The 14,664-nt window shown below is 41.7% G+C and overlaps 1 protein-coding gene and 1 long non-coding RNA gene across 4 annotated transcripts in view; one reads left to right on the top strand and one right to left on the bottom strand.

Annotated features, from left to right (window-relative positions):
• The window catches only part of MSRA (methionine sulfoxide reductase A), a 274,249-nt gene that overhangs the window by 534 nt on the left and 259,051 nt on the right, over nucleotides 1-14,664 (top strand). The gene's annotated exons all lie outside the window — the stretch shown is intronic.
• LOC106038203 (uncharacterized) lies at nucleotides 4,662-8,213 on the bottom strand. Its single transcript, XR_010830700.1, has 3 exons — nucleotides 8,115-8,213; nucleotides 5,119-5,280; nucleotides 4,662-4,989 (listed from the first exon to the last, which is right to left on the bottom strand). It is a non-coding gene; the product is annotated as an uncharacterized lncRNA (long non-coding RNA).

The following is a 14,664-nucleotide window of genomic DNA, read 5'->3' as shown; positions in this document are numbered from 1 at the left end:
ATAATGCCTAATAATGACATCAAAACATGGTGCGGGTGTTCTAACCCTAGTGTTTGGAAAACTTAACTTCTTAAAAGATATTTCAGTGGTTTTGCAATGATCTTCCCTTCATTCTGCATAAATGGGAGCTGTTAGGTAAGCAAAGTAGCAACCTCGGGCTGATTTTGCCTTCTGTCAGCCGTCCTAGGAACAGAAAACATCGCAACATCATCATCACTGCTAAATAGGAGTTACAGGGGCACCCAGATGCTGCAGTATTTGATCATTCCTCCCTTTTACAAGGCAGTTTTACAGAAGTATTTTTGTGCCAGGCATCTTAAGGTCTTTCATGAAACCTGTGAACTTTGGAAAAAAAAATAAATACATAAGGTCCATAAGTGCTGGAGGGAGAATTATAAATGTCTGGTGGTGTAATCTGAGTGGAAAGAGTGTTCAAGAGCATAGAAAAACACTGGATTGTACAGGTGCTTGGTAAAATCCTGGAGCTGGCAAGAAGGTGAAGATGAAATTAAAGGCAGCAGGAAGAATGTTTATGTCTGATGTGGAGAAGTTGTAGTCAAAGGGGTGCAGAGAGGGGCTGATGTCGTTAGGGCAATGAACTTCAGAAATAGTACCAAGGGTAGTGTATTAGATAGATAAAATTGGCACCTTCCTGTTGCTTGTTGATAAAAGCCTGGGCAAAAGATAACACCAGACCCTGTTTATGCTCTTCAGCTCTATAGATAGAATACTTTTGTGCTGTCATACAAAAAAACGTTCTCATAACGCCAATTACAATTTCTTTTGGCATTTTTATTCTATGACTAAGCATGGTATCATGTACTTAATAACAGCTCGGAGCTCCAGTGAATTGCAAAAGTTAAAATAAGATGTTAACTACTTTGCGAAAAGAATGGCAAGTTAAATTTTAAACATTGTGTAACATTTCCTCAGAAATATTTCCTCTGTTTAAAGTGGTTTTAGACTGCGGATCTGGAGAAACATGTACTGGAAGGGATCTTCAGTCCAGCTCCTGTTCCAGTGCTGCTCTGGCTTCTAGTGAGCGTTTCCTTATATCTAATGTGAACCAAGGCACAGTTTGTGGTTGCTTCCCTTTCCAATACTGGTGCTACTGAGAAGGGCTTGCTCAGCTGTCATTCTCACTTCTATTCAGCTGCTGTGATATAGCCCCTAAGTTTTCCCTTCACCTGCTGAAGCAAGCCCGATTTGTGTGCTGTAGGCTGCTGACCAGCTTGACTGTTGACCTTGCAGATCCCTGCCAGTCCATTAACATCTGTTTTGAACAGAGGACCCCAAAACAGATACAGTATTCCTGGTGAATTCTTACCAGTACAGCGTAGAGGAGAATACTTCTTCCTCGTTTTGCTATCTGTGCTCCTTGTAATGCAGTCCAATACAGAGTTAGCTTTATTTGCAATGAGAGCACATTGCTGGTTCATATTTAACCTGGCATCCAGCAGCATAATCCCAAGTCCTTTCCAGCAGGGCTGAGATTATTTTGCAGCAGTGCAGAACCTGCACTTCTCATTGTTGACCTTCATGTGGTTTCTGTTGGCACAGAGCTGAAAATTTTCAAGGTCTCATTGGACTGAAGGTCTGTTGTTTGGCATGTCCACTCTCACCTTCAATTTAGTGTCATCCTCAAACCTGCTGAATGTGTTTTCTGTCACATCATTCATGTTCTTGTTTAAGGTATTGAGTGATATTGGCCCCAGCATCAGCCCCTGGCATAACCTGCTACACACAAGAAATCAAGATATTGATCACTGCCTTCTGATTTTGGTGATCCTGAGAGTTTTTGACACGTCTAGTGTCTAGCAATCTGTTCTTCGAGCCTGTACTTTCACAGTTTCCAAATGCATATACCGTAAGAGACGGTGTCAGAAGCCCTGCGAAAGTCAACATGTATTACATCCACTGCTTCGCCCTAATCTGCGTAGCCGTCATTTAATTGTGAAAGGCAGCCTGTCTGGTCAAGCATGACTTACCTTTGGTAAATGTGTTGACTATTCCTGATTACTTTCTTGCTCTCTTTGTGTTGGGAAATGTTTTTTGAGAGGACTCATTCCATGATCTTTTCTGTGGCTGAGCTGGGGCTGACCAGCGTATAGTTCCTCAATCCTCTTTTTGCCTTCCTTAAAAATGGCTGTTATTGTAGCCCATTTCTAGGCATCTGAAATCTCTCCCAATCACCTAGATTTTTCTAGATACTACCCTATATCTGTCGCAGCGCTGTGACAGTCACAGCAGTGAGTTTGCTCCACAACCTTGGACAAACTTCATGTGACTCTTTGGATTTTAACACCTTTAGCTTCTTTAAGTAGTCATAACCTGTTTTCCCCCCACATTGTTTGCTGCTCTCCTTTCTGTCTGTGCTGGTGCATGGGAGGATTTGGAACAGTCTTTGTGAAGACTTAGGCAAAAGAAGTGTTGAGTACTTCAGTCTTTTCTGTACTGCTTCTAGGTTGCCTTCTGTATTCATTAATGCACCTAATTTTTTTCTTTTTTCAACTGTCATTTTCTTGGAATTGTTTCTTACTGCTGTTTATGTCCATAGTTAGTCTTAACTCCAGCTTCGGCCTTTTCGATTTCATGTCTAGAAGCCCGTGAACTGCTTTTCCATCCTTCCTTTGTTGCTTGTTATTGTTTCTACTTCTTGTATGCTCTCTCTTTGTGTTTTAGTTCACTAAGAAGCTATGTGCTTCTGATGAAGTTCCCAGTTTTCCTCCATGCTGTTTTATTCCTTAACTCTCTTAGAAAGTTTTCATCAAAGACCATACAGCTCTGGAGGGCACCTTCTCCCTTTGGCAGCCTTGCAGGACCTTCTATATAGCAATTACCTAAATAAGCCAGTCTGCTCTTTGAAAGTCCAAAATGCTAAATCTGCTGTTTGCCTTTCCAGCCTTCCTTTGGATCCTGAACTCCGTCATCTTGTGGTCGCTGCAACTCTCTGCCATCTATGGCTGCAATGCCGCCAGTTCTTCCCTGCTTGTGAACAGCCGGTCAAGTAAAACGTTATCCCTGGTTGGTCCTTCTGGCAGTTTTGTTAGGAAATTGTCACGAGTGCAGCTTCCAGAATTGCTTGCACAATTTTGTGTTACCCTTCTAGCAGATGTCTGGGAACTGAAGTCTCCCAGGGGGACCAGGGGCTGTAGTCTGGAGACTTGTGTTGGCTCGTTGCGGACTTCCCTCCTCTTGGTCAGCAGCTCTGTAATGGACCCCAAACCACACCATCTCCATTGTTTCTTTCCCCATGATCTTGACACAGAGACGCTCAGCAGACATGAATCTACGTTCACACTGGAGCTTTGTGCCGTCAAGGAGCTCTTTCCTGTAGAGTGCAGCTCCCCATCCTAGCCTGCTGTGCTAACCCTTCCTGAGAACCCCATTCCTATCCATGACACAGCTCAAGCTGTGTGCGCTGCGCCACATCTCCAATTCTGATCACATCGTAGGTCCGTGACCACACTTGGGCATCTAAGTCGTCTTCTCTGTGAGCCCAACTTTGTCTTAGCGTGTGGACGCTTGAGGAAAACGTTGCCAGACCTTTCTATGAAGCAGGAACTGGCACTGGTCAGTGACCTGAGGTGTCCATCGTGTTCAGCGGTGATAAGGGCAGAGATGAAGAGCTGCAGCCCCTCGACCATGCGTTCCCTTTGAAGATGCTGTTGATTTGCTCCTTCTCCCTCATGCGACGTAGCCTCTTCACCCCACTGCTGCCATCCCCGCGGAGAAGGTTGCGTTGCACCTGCTTGCACGTCTTGGTCCCGATGCACCAAGCTCCTGCTGCCTTATAGGTGTCTGATGGGCACGGATGTGTTCTGCCCCTCTGGGGGATTTGTTATTTTTGGGGAACATCTTGGCTGAGGGCTCCTGCTTGTGAGTGCAGAGAGCAGCTCAGGCTGTGCTGCAGCCCAAACGAGAGGAGGAAAAAGCCAAGTGACAGCTTCAGCTTGGAAGTTGCATTTACTCCAGCCTTGCAAAGAGCTACGTGGCATTCCTTTCTCTTTAAATTGCTGACCACAGGATTATGTGAGGCTTGACCTTGTCTGCCTTTTTTTTTTTTGTGTTTTATCATAAGGTTGTTACTTATTTAGGGTATGAGTCTAAGCAAATTACAGAGTTAAACCTTTGCTATGACGTGTAATTCTGTGAAGTGACTGGAAGTAGTTGGTTTGTGATTCAGAGGATTCAGTGATTCAGTTTGTAAAAGTGAGTGAAAGTTTGATAAAATACTGAGCTGTGAGTTGAAAACAATGCAAACAGTAAACTTCACTTTTTTGTAATGTAGTTGGATTTATCTGATCTTCAACAAATTTCATAATCTGGGAATGATGTTGTGCCTTTTCTGTCCTTGCAGTAGAGCTGCTGCATTCGTTTTTGAAAATTATGTCTTTCATAGGATTTCTATGTAACGGCGCAGTACGATGTCATGTTCCATAGTAAAATTGCATATTATTTATTGCTTCTGCCTTTCTAGTAGAACTCCAGTTTTCAGAATTAATTTTAGTTGCAGTGTCGTTGAAACATTTTCACGTTTTTGTGAGTATATATTGCTCGCTTTATTTAACTGGCTGTTTTATTTTATGATAGGGGTAGGAGCACTAGTCAAGGAGCCCTAATAACGCAGAGGGAACCCCCTGTGTCAGACATTATGTAATCCTATATGTATATATGCACACGGAGTTTTTTCTCAGCTACATAGCCTGAGATAGCAGAGTACTGCTAATTTAAAGGAGTATTTTGTCCTACTGGTCCAGGTGAGCAGTGCCAGGATGTATTTTCTGCCCGGTCTCAGCCGTGCTCCTTGCAGAGACACTCAGGTACATCTGGGGTGGGTTAACTTTTCCTGAGGCAGTAGAGGTACAACTCAGGGGTAGACAGTCTTACAATTATTTAAAGCTGTTAAAACTTTTAGCTTTATGTTTGTAGATTAATAGAGCGATAATTACACATTTTGGGGGTGGTCATCGTGAACTTCAGTCTGACCTGCATAAAAAAGAGCACAACATTTCCATGAATTAATTCTTACTTGAATCAGATCATGCTCTTTAGAGAAAATGTCCTCTGACAGAGAACCCACTGCAAAATTTCATAAATTGCTCCAGTGTTTCTTACCTCTCTCCATTAAAAAATGCATATTTTGAATTGGTTTGTTTGTCTGATCTTCCAGCTATTGACACTTGTTACGGTTTTCTTCATGAGGATGAAAAGCATGGTAGTATGTGTTTTCTGGTTTTCCAGAAGTACATTTAGATGGTAATTAAATTACTGGTCAACCTATTTAAAAAACAAAAAAAACCAAAAAAACAAACACAAAGACTTAATCAGACATAAACCAAGCAAAGTAAATTCTTCTGTTCTCTCAGCAAAAGGCATGTTTTTTTTGTCCTCTGTTCATTCTTGTTTCTTTTTCTTAAGCTGTCATCACTTAGTTAACATCTTTCTTGACTTGTCACTATCAGCAGCAGTGACAAAGATTTTAGTAGCGCTAGCGTTGGTGTCAGCTGCAGTCTTGTTACTACCCAATATTTTCCTGTTTGCATATCAAAGGATAACTTACATTTTAGACCAAAACATTGCTCTGGGAGCTCTGTGTACCTAAGAATTCTTAAAGTCATTGGTACAGTGTATGGTTCTGTTATTAACTGTTTAATTCCAAGTCTGTATATTTTACATAAAATAAAGAGGTGGAGCAAGACTCTTGCTGCGGAGAGAGCTGAAATGCAGGAAATTCCATTTAAACTTAAGAAGAAAACTTTTTTTGCTTCGATTTTCTCCAGGCTGAGCAGAGATAGGTCATTCTTGTAAACCTCCTGGTGGAGGTACTGAAGTTTTACAGCAGAGATCACTTTGTCTTCCTTCAGAGAAACACTTCTTTGTATTTACATTCCTGCACAGCATGGACAGGTATTTTATGGGAACTCCTTTGCTCTTCTTGTTCTGTCCCCTGCCTCTGGAAGTATCCTATGCTTTTCACAGGATTTAGACAGATTGGATTCCACCCTAACTGACTCTATAGGCATGAAGGATAGCAGATCTTACATTCTTACAGGGAGTTTACTTCACGAGAGGTTTTCAAATGAGACGATATATCCCATCAGGACCCATTTAGCTGATTTCTAATACAGCATTTAGTTGGAGATCTTTTAAAGATTTATAGTTTATGAACAGTAAAAATAAATAAACATTCAGAAGCAGAACTCGCCCTTTGAATTGGTTGCTTCTATACCCGTTTGCTTTAGAGGAATTTCAGCCCACACTGAACTATTTTTACCGTTCTTTAAACGCTAACCAAATTATTGGGGTCAGACTGGTTCTGGTGGTCCTGATGCCATCGCCAGCACCAGGAGGCAGCCAGCAGGACTGCCCACGGCAGTGAGCTAAGGCTGAAAGTGTGTGACTTCTCACTCATGTTCATGGCCTGGTGGAAAGCCCCCCCAGTGGAATTAAATCGTTAGGGGCATGGCCATGGGATCATCCAGTCATTTTCTCAGCAGCCGGTGATTCCGGCATCATTAAACTTTAAATTGTGCTGAGTTGTAACGACAGAGGGGCACTGCACTGGCAAAGCATGCTGGAAATCATCGAGTTGGGATCATCAGCTCTCTTGTTCATAAGTCATCAATACTTTCCTACCAAGGGTGAGTGGCAAAAGGGAGACCAGCTGAATGGGACAGCCCGATCCCTTGCTGCTTGTCACTTAGTATGTCATGGAAACGTCCGTGTTTCTGTAACCTGTTTGTCCTGTCCAGCGTTACGGAAAAATCTGATACCTCATGCTTATTGTGTGCCTAAATATGTACGCGCTGTTAGTTGGAGAAGTTTTAAATAGATTCTCCCTGATATTCTGACGGTTTGCTGAATTGTGTAAGATGCAAGATTTTGTAAGAGAATTGCAAACTATTATGTATGCTTAAGGTTTTTTAGGATGCTTTTCAGTAAAATATAAGGAACAAGCGGAAAAACGTTAAATGTTTTTTCCTTTAATGATTTATAAAGTTTGTTAAGCATGGGCAAATATAAAACTTATTTGTGGATGCAAATTTGATACCAGTGTACTTTAGACTGAAGGTCTCAAATTCTTCAGCTTTAGACTGAAAGTCTAAAATAGAGAATATTGAGTGAGATTATGCCATACAACAAAGACTACAAGTGAAATTCAGTTTCTCTTAAGGTTTAGAATGATTAATTTCATAAAGTTTTCCACCACTTTATTTACATGATACGGTGTGTTATATAAAGAACTAACTGGTTACCCATTTTTTACTGAAATTTAGATGGAATGTGGATTAAAAACAATGAGATCTGGCTTTCATCGAAGTACAGTTCAAGACCATGTTGAGTAACAGTGTCGGATGTGGTCTAGCATTTCTGAAATTTCAATTTACCTTTCTTATTCAGCAGGGTTAATTACTTATTTCTTCATTGTAAGAAACGATCTTTGCCTCAAATATGCTCTAGCCATCAATTTCCATAAATTATTAAATTTCATTACAATTCCACTCCTTATGCCAAGATTCAAATCAGAAAGGATGTAAAACAGAGTATGCTTCCTCGTGGAAGCACCTCGCATCCAATAGCAGTTTATTATCTGAAAGACAACTTCTGAAATTTGGGGTTACCACTTCTTTACAGGTAGACATGGGATGAATTTATTTGGAAGTCTTGTCGTGATAACGTGCCATGACTTTTTCTCTTTCCTTTTTCTTTTTTTTTCCTTTTTTTTTTTTTTTCCCTTTGTCAGGTATTTATGCCTAAACACTAAACAGCTTGTATGCAGGCCAAGTGTTTGGCTATAAATATTGTACTGTCATTGGAAAAACAGGAATTACTTTTGAACCACCCATTGCATTTGCATTTTGGAAGGTGTTGCAAGGAGAAGCAAAGGTTAAGTCAATCTAAAGGGATTTTTTGTTTTGTTTTGTTTGCATGTGCTTTTTGCTCTTGGCAGCTGGAAAGCAACAACAAAAAACGAAGTTAGCATGCACACACAATGCTGGATAGATTAAAAACATCCAGCAAATATGTTTACAGAGCTGCACATCCAGCTGTCAAACGCTGCTCCCAAGACAACGCCGCCCCGATGAAAAAACCCCGCGCTTCCTTATCACCTCTAACTGCACCGCGGCATGAAGGACTACGTCATTCATCAGTAAGCCCTCTCCAAAAAAAAGAAGAAAAATCAAAAAAAAAAAATCCAAAAATCCCTTGCCGAGTCCCCGGAGCTCCTCGCCGGCTACTTAGCATGCTTCTCACGGGCGGCCGTGCGTCGACACGAAGCGGCGCCGCACAAAGCGGCACCCCCAGGACTGCAGCGGGGCTGGTGCGCAGGAAGCTCTCCCCGGGGTTTCTCCTGGCAACAGCGCGGGTTGCTGGGAGACAGAATTACTGAAATGGGAGAAACTTTCCCCAACTGGCAGCCTCTTGAATGCAAATCAGGCTTGAAGGAGACTCCTCTTGCCGATAACCGCAATTTCCCTCGCTGAAATGAAAAATGAATCCAGAGGTTCGTTATGCAGGGGATTATGCGTGATGCCACTCTGCGGAATCACTCAAAGTTGTGTAATAAAAGCGGATAATTATTTCTAGGGAAAGGTAGTGGCGTGGTACATGGGATTCAACAGCTTCTCGTTGCTGCTACGAGCTGCTCTAGCTTCTCGTTACATCCCTACATAGAAAAGGGATATAATGTGTGAATTTGCTATATTTGTGTCGTTAAATAAACCTGTCAGAAGCATGACGCTTGTATTTACACGGGTTATTTTTTCACGTTTTTCACTATTCACAAAGTAACATACAATATTATTGTGTGAAGCCTGGGATATTTTGAACTCCTTCAGCTAATTGTGGCCATTTTATCTTTAATGCAATTTTTGCATGAATGGCATTGACCTGACATTTTGGTAATGTTGTGACTTCAACTCAGAAAAACGGACGGTGGAGAGAAGCATCTCACTTTCTTCACTTGCCTCCACGCTACTGTTTAAAACCTTTTGGACTTAGATGCTAAAGATCTGTGGAGCCAGTTGTGTCTTCAGTAGTGTCAGTGTAATTCGAATAAATGAATTTTCTTCTTTTTAAATACAGTGTTTGGCTGACTTTGCCATAGTCACGTTAGCACAAAGTTAGCGTATATGGGGAATACTAAGTTGTTTTTAAATAATGGGCTGTCGTGGCTCTATACGTGGTACGTATTCACGTACAAGTAGGCATTGCTAAAATGGTGCTTATCACAGGTAGAGGCGCAGGATTGGGCTGCCCACTGCTGCTTCCCTTTCTTTATCAGAAAGGGGAGCATGGGGGAAAGGCCGTGGTTTGTCTCTACATGGCACCAAGTACACAGCAGGGACGGAGCACTGAAAGGGACGGTCGGGATCATTGACATAATGGATGTCAAAAGACGTCACAACCAGGTGAACGGCATCCCCAAAATGCCTCTTTCATCCCACAGCCACTGATGGGGTGAGTCCTGCCTTGGCTGGCTCATGCAACCAGGCAGTGCACACTGGGCACAACGGGCAACCATGGGCCCATTGGCTTGTGTTTCATCAACGTAGCTCTATGCTGCTGGTTAAATCGTGGACGCTTCTGTCCCAGTCTTCCATTTCAAACGGTTTTCCAGAAATAAACTGCTTTGACTATTTAAAATGTTTCAATGTTGACCCTACTATTTATTGCTCTTTTTGTCCCTTTGTTTATTGTGTCTGCCTAGTCATTTAGCACCTCCGTTTTCTGTCATTTCCTTAATGAGAGAAGAGAGCAACTTGTCACATGCCTTTGCATCCTGTGCTCTGTTAAAGAGTAAAGCTATTTTAATATCTTCCTACAAAATAGGTCACTTTTCAAAAAATATAATTACACTTTTCAACATGGTTGAGCTCTGTTATATATGGCATTCTTAAAGCAAAGGGTAACCGGTATGGACATCCATTCAAACCAGATCTGACCATGATTTACGTTACGGTTACAAGAACAGATTAGCATGGTGTAAGCCAGGTGTGGATTTACAGCATAATAACTACTCCAGGTAACTGCCTATGTGCATGCCTTTGTTGTGCACCAAACTCTAAGTAATCTGTCTGGTTTCATGGAAAGGTACATGCTTCATTACATTTACTCTGGGGGTAAAAAAAAGTGCAGATAACACGAAGAAATGCTCTGGTATTTTGAGAATTTCGTTTGTGTGAGTCATTTTTGTCTTCCCTGTTTTTCCCAGAGCACCACAACCAAACTTAATTGAGGGAATGTTATTCAATGATCTATTCCTGTAGTTGGTGTAAAGCCTTGAAAATTTTGTGTTTGATGGAGTCAAAGCTGTCTTATTTTTTTTTTCTACTCACTTCATCGTATGCCGGTTCACAGAATTATGATTTACTCTTTCTTTTCTTTGATTTTCTTGGTTCATGTACATGTACAACACTTCCAATAACGAAGAACAGAATTTCCAACGTCAAGTTATGCTGAAAGAGAGTTCAGTTGTTCACATATGTAACTGCAGAAGTGCAGCTTTAGTTCCCTCAGAACCTTGTTATACGGTGATGCTATAAAGAAAAAAGGGAGTACGATATTAAAAAACCTGCATACTTTAATTGATTTGAAAGTAGGTGAGTGCAAAATAGACCTTGCATTAGGTTACCAAAAAGCAGTTTTAAGGTTGTTAGAATGTTTTAGTTATTAATCTGTATCTTAGTCCTTTTGTGTTTCTTTGATATGTAGTATTTACTTCCATTTTTTGGGGGTATGAAAAGCTTTCTGTGCTTTAATTAAAGTCTTCTTGTCAAATTTATACCTTCAAATTACAATGATGTACCTTGCCTTAACTACCATTTTATGTAATGTTCATTTAGAAGTTTATTTTTTATTTGCAACTCTAGAATTGTTTGCCTTGTAATTTGTTGTGCGATAGGTTCTGTTTTATCTTGCATGTTAATATTTTATTTATTATGCGTAGGCTTTCAGTGGTATGGATACATTTGTATATTGCTCATTGTGATATTTGCAGATTTTTATGATCCATATGAAACCTGCATTTAAATTTCTAGTACAATTAGAATAATACATATAAATAACTCCTAAGCTCAAATATGATAAAAACCCATGCAATATATAATGATGTTTATTGCAGTTTCTTATTTATTGCTCATAGTTCCTTCTTGTTGGAGATATGCAAAATTATCCATAGTGGAGTTTCATCTGCTTGGGTAAGGAGATTATCTGGGTCTTAGTTTCAAAGACGGGATCATATTTTCTATTGAGTCGTGTGGCCAAATCGATTGTATCTATTTTTTTACTGTAGTTTGGGATTGCTTTTTCAGGAATTTGACTTTCTAGGAGCCTCTGAGGATGGTGTAAGGCCTGCTCAAATTTCAGGAATGGCTGAGAAGCAGAACTCTGGTGGGAAGCAGTTTTTTTGGTGCCTCTCAGTGTGAGACAGAAAGCTGTGATCGTGAGGACAGAAGCTGTTTTTGCGGGTCAGAGCTTTGGTGCCTGAGACACTGGCTGTTAACTTCTGCTGGGAAACCAGTGAGAAGGCAGCAGTATCCTGCAAGGGAGGATTATTCTGATTAGACAGTGAAGTGGTCATGGCAAGCCTGAAGGTTAGCAGCAAAAGCATGCCACATCGTGGGCTACTGCTTTGTCATCAAAAATCACTTGATTTCCTTTCCATTTCCATTTCTATGCTCAATATTTCCCGTGAACTGTATCCATCTCCATCCCTTGGGTAGAAGAAATGTTTCTGTATCTCACTGCTTGCTCTCCAAGGGAAGCCTGGGTTGGTTCTTCTTGATGACAGCAATGTCCACTTTTGTTGGACATCCAAGGCGTAATCCAGATTATGTTGATGGTTGTTCAAAGCTCCTTCTGTTTGATGTTCCCCATTCATCTTTTGCTCCTTACAGGCTCAGAAATGCATTTTTTGTTTCAACGTTCAGCATCTACAGATCTTAGCCCAGAACCTGGTTCTATATCTGTGGCTACTTCAGTCCATGCTCGGTCCACTCTCCCAGCAGGAACAGGAGCTGGGGAGCACAGTCGGTGGAGGGAGCAGGGAGGAGAAGGAGGGCTCCAGCAAGCCCTCTGGGACAGCAACACAAAATGCAGTGGTGTAGGCTGTTACCTGCTTGGCTTGGAAAGCAGTGCCATAGGATAGTTGAGGTTGGAAAGGACTCGAGGAGATCGTTGGCTCATGAGATCAGCAGATTGGTGGCTGATCTACTAGTCTTGTAGAGGACAGATCACAGATATGAGGATGGCTGGTACAGCACATTGCACGAGAGGCAGTCTCCCACAAAGCTTTCCAAACCTCCTGGCTGACACTAGAAAAAACCTGCTCACTGGTCATCAGGAGAAAGGAAAACTTAATAACTTAAGAATGTGTTGTTTCACCTACATACTGTGGGTATAGGGATTAGAGCTTTGCCAGAAGTGGAGCATGCACCTCTGCAAAGTACCTGTGTTACAAATGGAAGTGGAAAGCTGCTCTTGCTCTTTGGTACTCTGAGTTGTAAGTCACACAGCTGGCACTTCTAGGTCTGACTGTGGAGCCTTGCTACCCTTGGCAGACTCCTCAACACTTTGTGTTTTTCCTGGACAACCTCTCTAGGTGGCAGGCGGTTGGAGAAGATGACCTCCAGACATTCCTTCCAACATTGACCATTCTGTGATTCTCTGCTTCGGTCATCCTTCCGTTCAAGAGCTTTCCTCCAGATGATTTTCCTAGCCCTCAAGTTTGCCAACTCTCTCAGCTTGGCCTTGTGATTTAGATTAGCGTGATTGTCCCGCTCTACTCTGCGCTGGTGCGGCCTTACCTCGAGCACTGTGTGCAGTTCTGGGCACCACAGTACAAAAAGGACGTTAAACTGTTGGAGAGTGTCCAGAGGAGGGCGACGAAGATGGTGAAGGGCCTAGAGGGGAAGATGTATGAGGAGCGGCTGAGGTCACTGGGCCTGTTCAGCCTGGAGAAGAGGAGGCTGAGGGGGGACCTCATCGCAGTCTACAAATTCCTCGCGAGGGCGAGTGGAGGGGCAGAGGACCTATTCTCCGTGATCACCAGTGATAGGACCCACGGGAACGGTGTTAGTCTGAGGCAGGGGAAGTTTAGGCTGGACATCAGGAAGAGGTTCTTCACCGAGAGGGTGGTTGCACACTGGAACAGGCTCCCCAGTGAAGTAGTCACTGCACCAAGCCTGTCTGAATTTAAGAAGCGAATGGACTGTGCACTTCGTCACATGGTATAAAATTTTGGGTAGACCTGTGCAGTGCCAGGAGTTGGACTTGATGATCCTTATGGGTCCCTTCCAACTTGGGTTATTCTATGATTCTATGATTTTATGATAAAAAGGTACAAAACATGGTCTCAATGTGGAGATGCCTACGTGGGTAAGGTTCAGTAGTGTTCAGACCACAGAGGGTGATGTTGCCCATACAGAATGGGGATGAGAGCTCTTAAGATTTTTCATAGACACTGTGTGCAGGCACTGTAGTTCGATTCCCGGGATAGGCACTGAAGGTGCATGGATTTTTCTTGACTTTAAATATTACCTGTTTTCTTAAACTAAAAAGATCACAACCCTGAGGTGGGACTGGATTATTTCCTCGTAAATGTGGCTTGTAGTTTAGAAGAGGGCATTTCAACTTTTGTAATCATGCAGAAAGCATTCAGCTATGAATTAAATAAATGCAACACAGAGGAATTTTTTTTTTGTAGTAGGTATGTAATCATCTGCTATTTCTCACAAGTTGTGCTTACATTTTAAAAAAGGACAAAAAGCTACGTTGTGGAATCATTGGATGATGTCCTGATATGTTTTACCAAACCGTGATAAGAATTCTTCTAAGAGTATCAAAAGTAAAGTATTTGCACCAGAGATTCCATTATAATACGTAGAGTCTATGGGGGCTATTTTTATTGCTTGCTTGCTTTAGTTTGAATTCCTCCCCAAGGACTCACCCTCTCGCCCTGCACTTACCAGGGCTGACCTGACGTGCGATGCGAGGAGCAGAACTGAACTTGTACAGAAGCTGCATGCAAACAACTTCTAACAAATTCAACTTCACGGAATAATAACGCTTAATTTTAGTAGTATCTTGAGTGACGGTTTTCAAAGTTACTGCTCAAAAGGGAATGGGAAAGAGGAGGAATTAGCAGGTGAACCAAATGTAGAGGGTGGATTCTTAGGCAGAATGTACTAATACATCTTTGTATGAAGAAGAGAAATGTCAATAAAATGACCCAAAGATATGTTTACAGTTAATTCTTCTTTAGGATAATAATTTAGCCAGTGATCTTTTCTGTTTCCTTTTAATGATTCTGGAATGCTATGCTTTTTTTCTTTCTTTCTTTCCATTTTTTTTCCCCATCATATCTCCCTTAAATTCATTTGTAAGTTCAGCATTTTGGATGTAATTGCTTGCTCTGGAGTGCAGCTGCAACCTATTGGGGTTGGACCCGATGATCTCTTGAGGTCCCTTCCAACCCCTACAATTCTGTGATTCTGAAATTAAGCAGTACAACTAACAGGGTATCAGGTTTTCATGTTCATTTCTTCAGAAATTGAACATTCTGTTTTTTAAAAGTGTCTCTTGATGTTGTTAGCAACTGCACACAATTCCCATTAAAACAGTGTTGAGCAGAGGAGGGATTTGGCGTAGGACTTTATA

Source organism: Anser cygnoides, chromosome 3 (genome assembly GCF_040182565.1).
Source record: "Anser cygnoides isolate HZ-2024a breed goose chromosome 3, Taihu_goose_T2T_genome, whole genome shotgun sequence".
Taxonomy (NCBI): Eukaryota; Metazoa; Chordata; class Aves; order Anseriformes; family Anatidae; genus Anser; species Anser cygnoides.
Note: the sequence above shows the minus strand (reverse complement) of the source record. Positions and strands in the feature narration are given on the sequence as shown.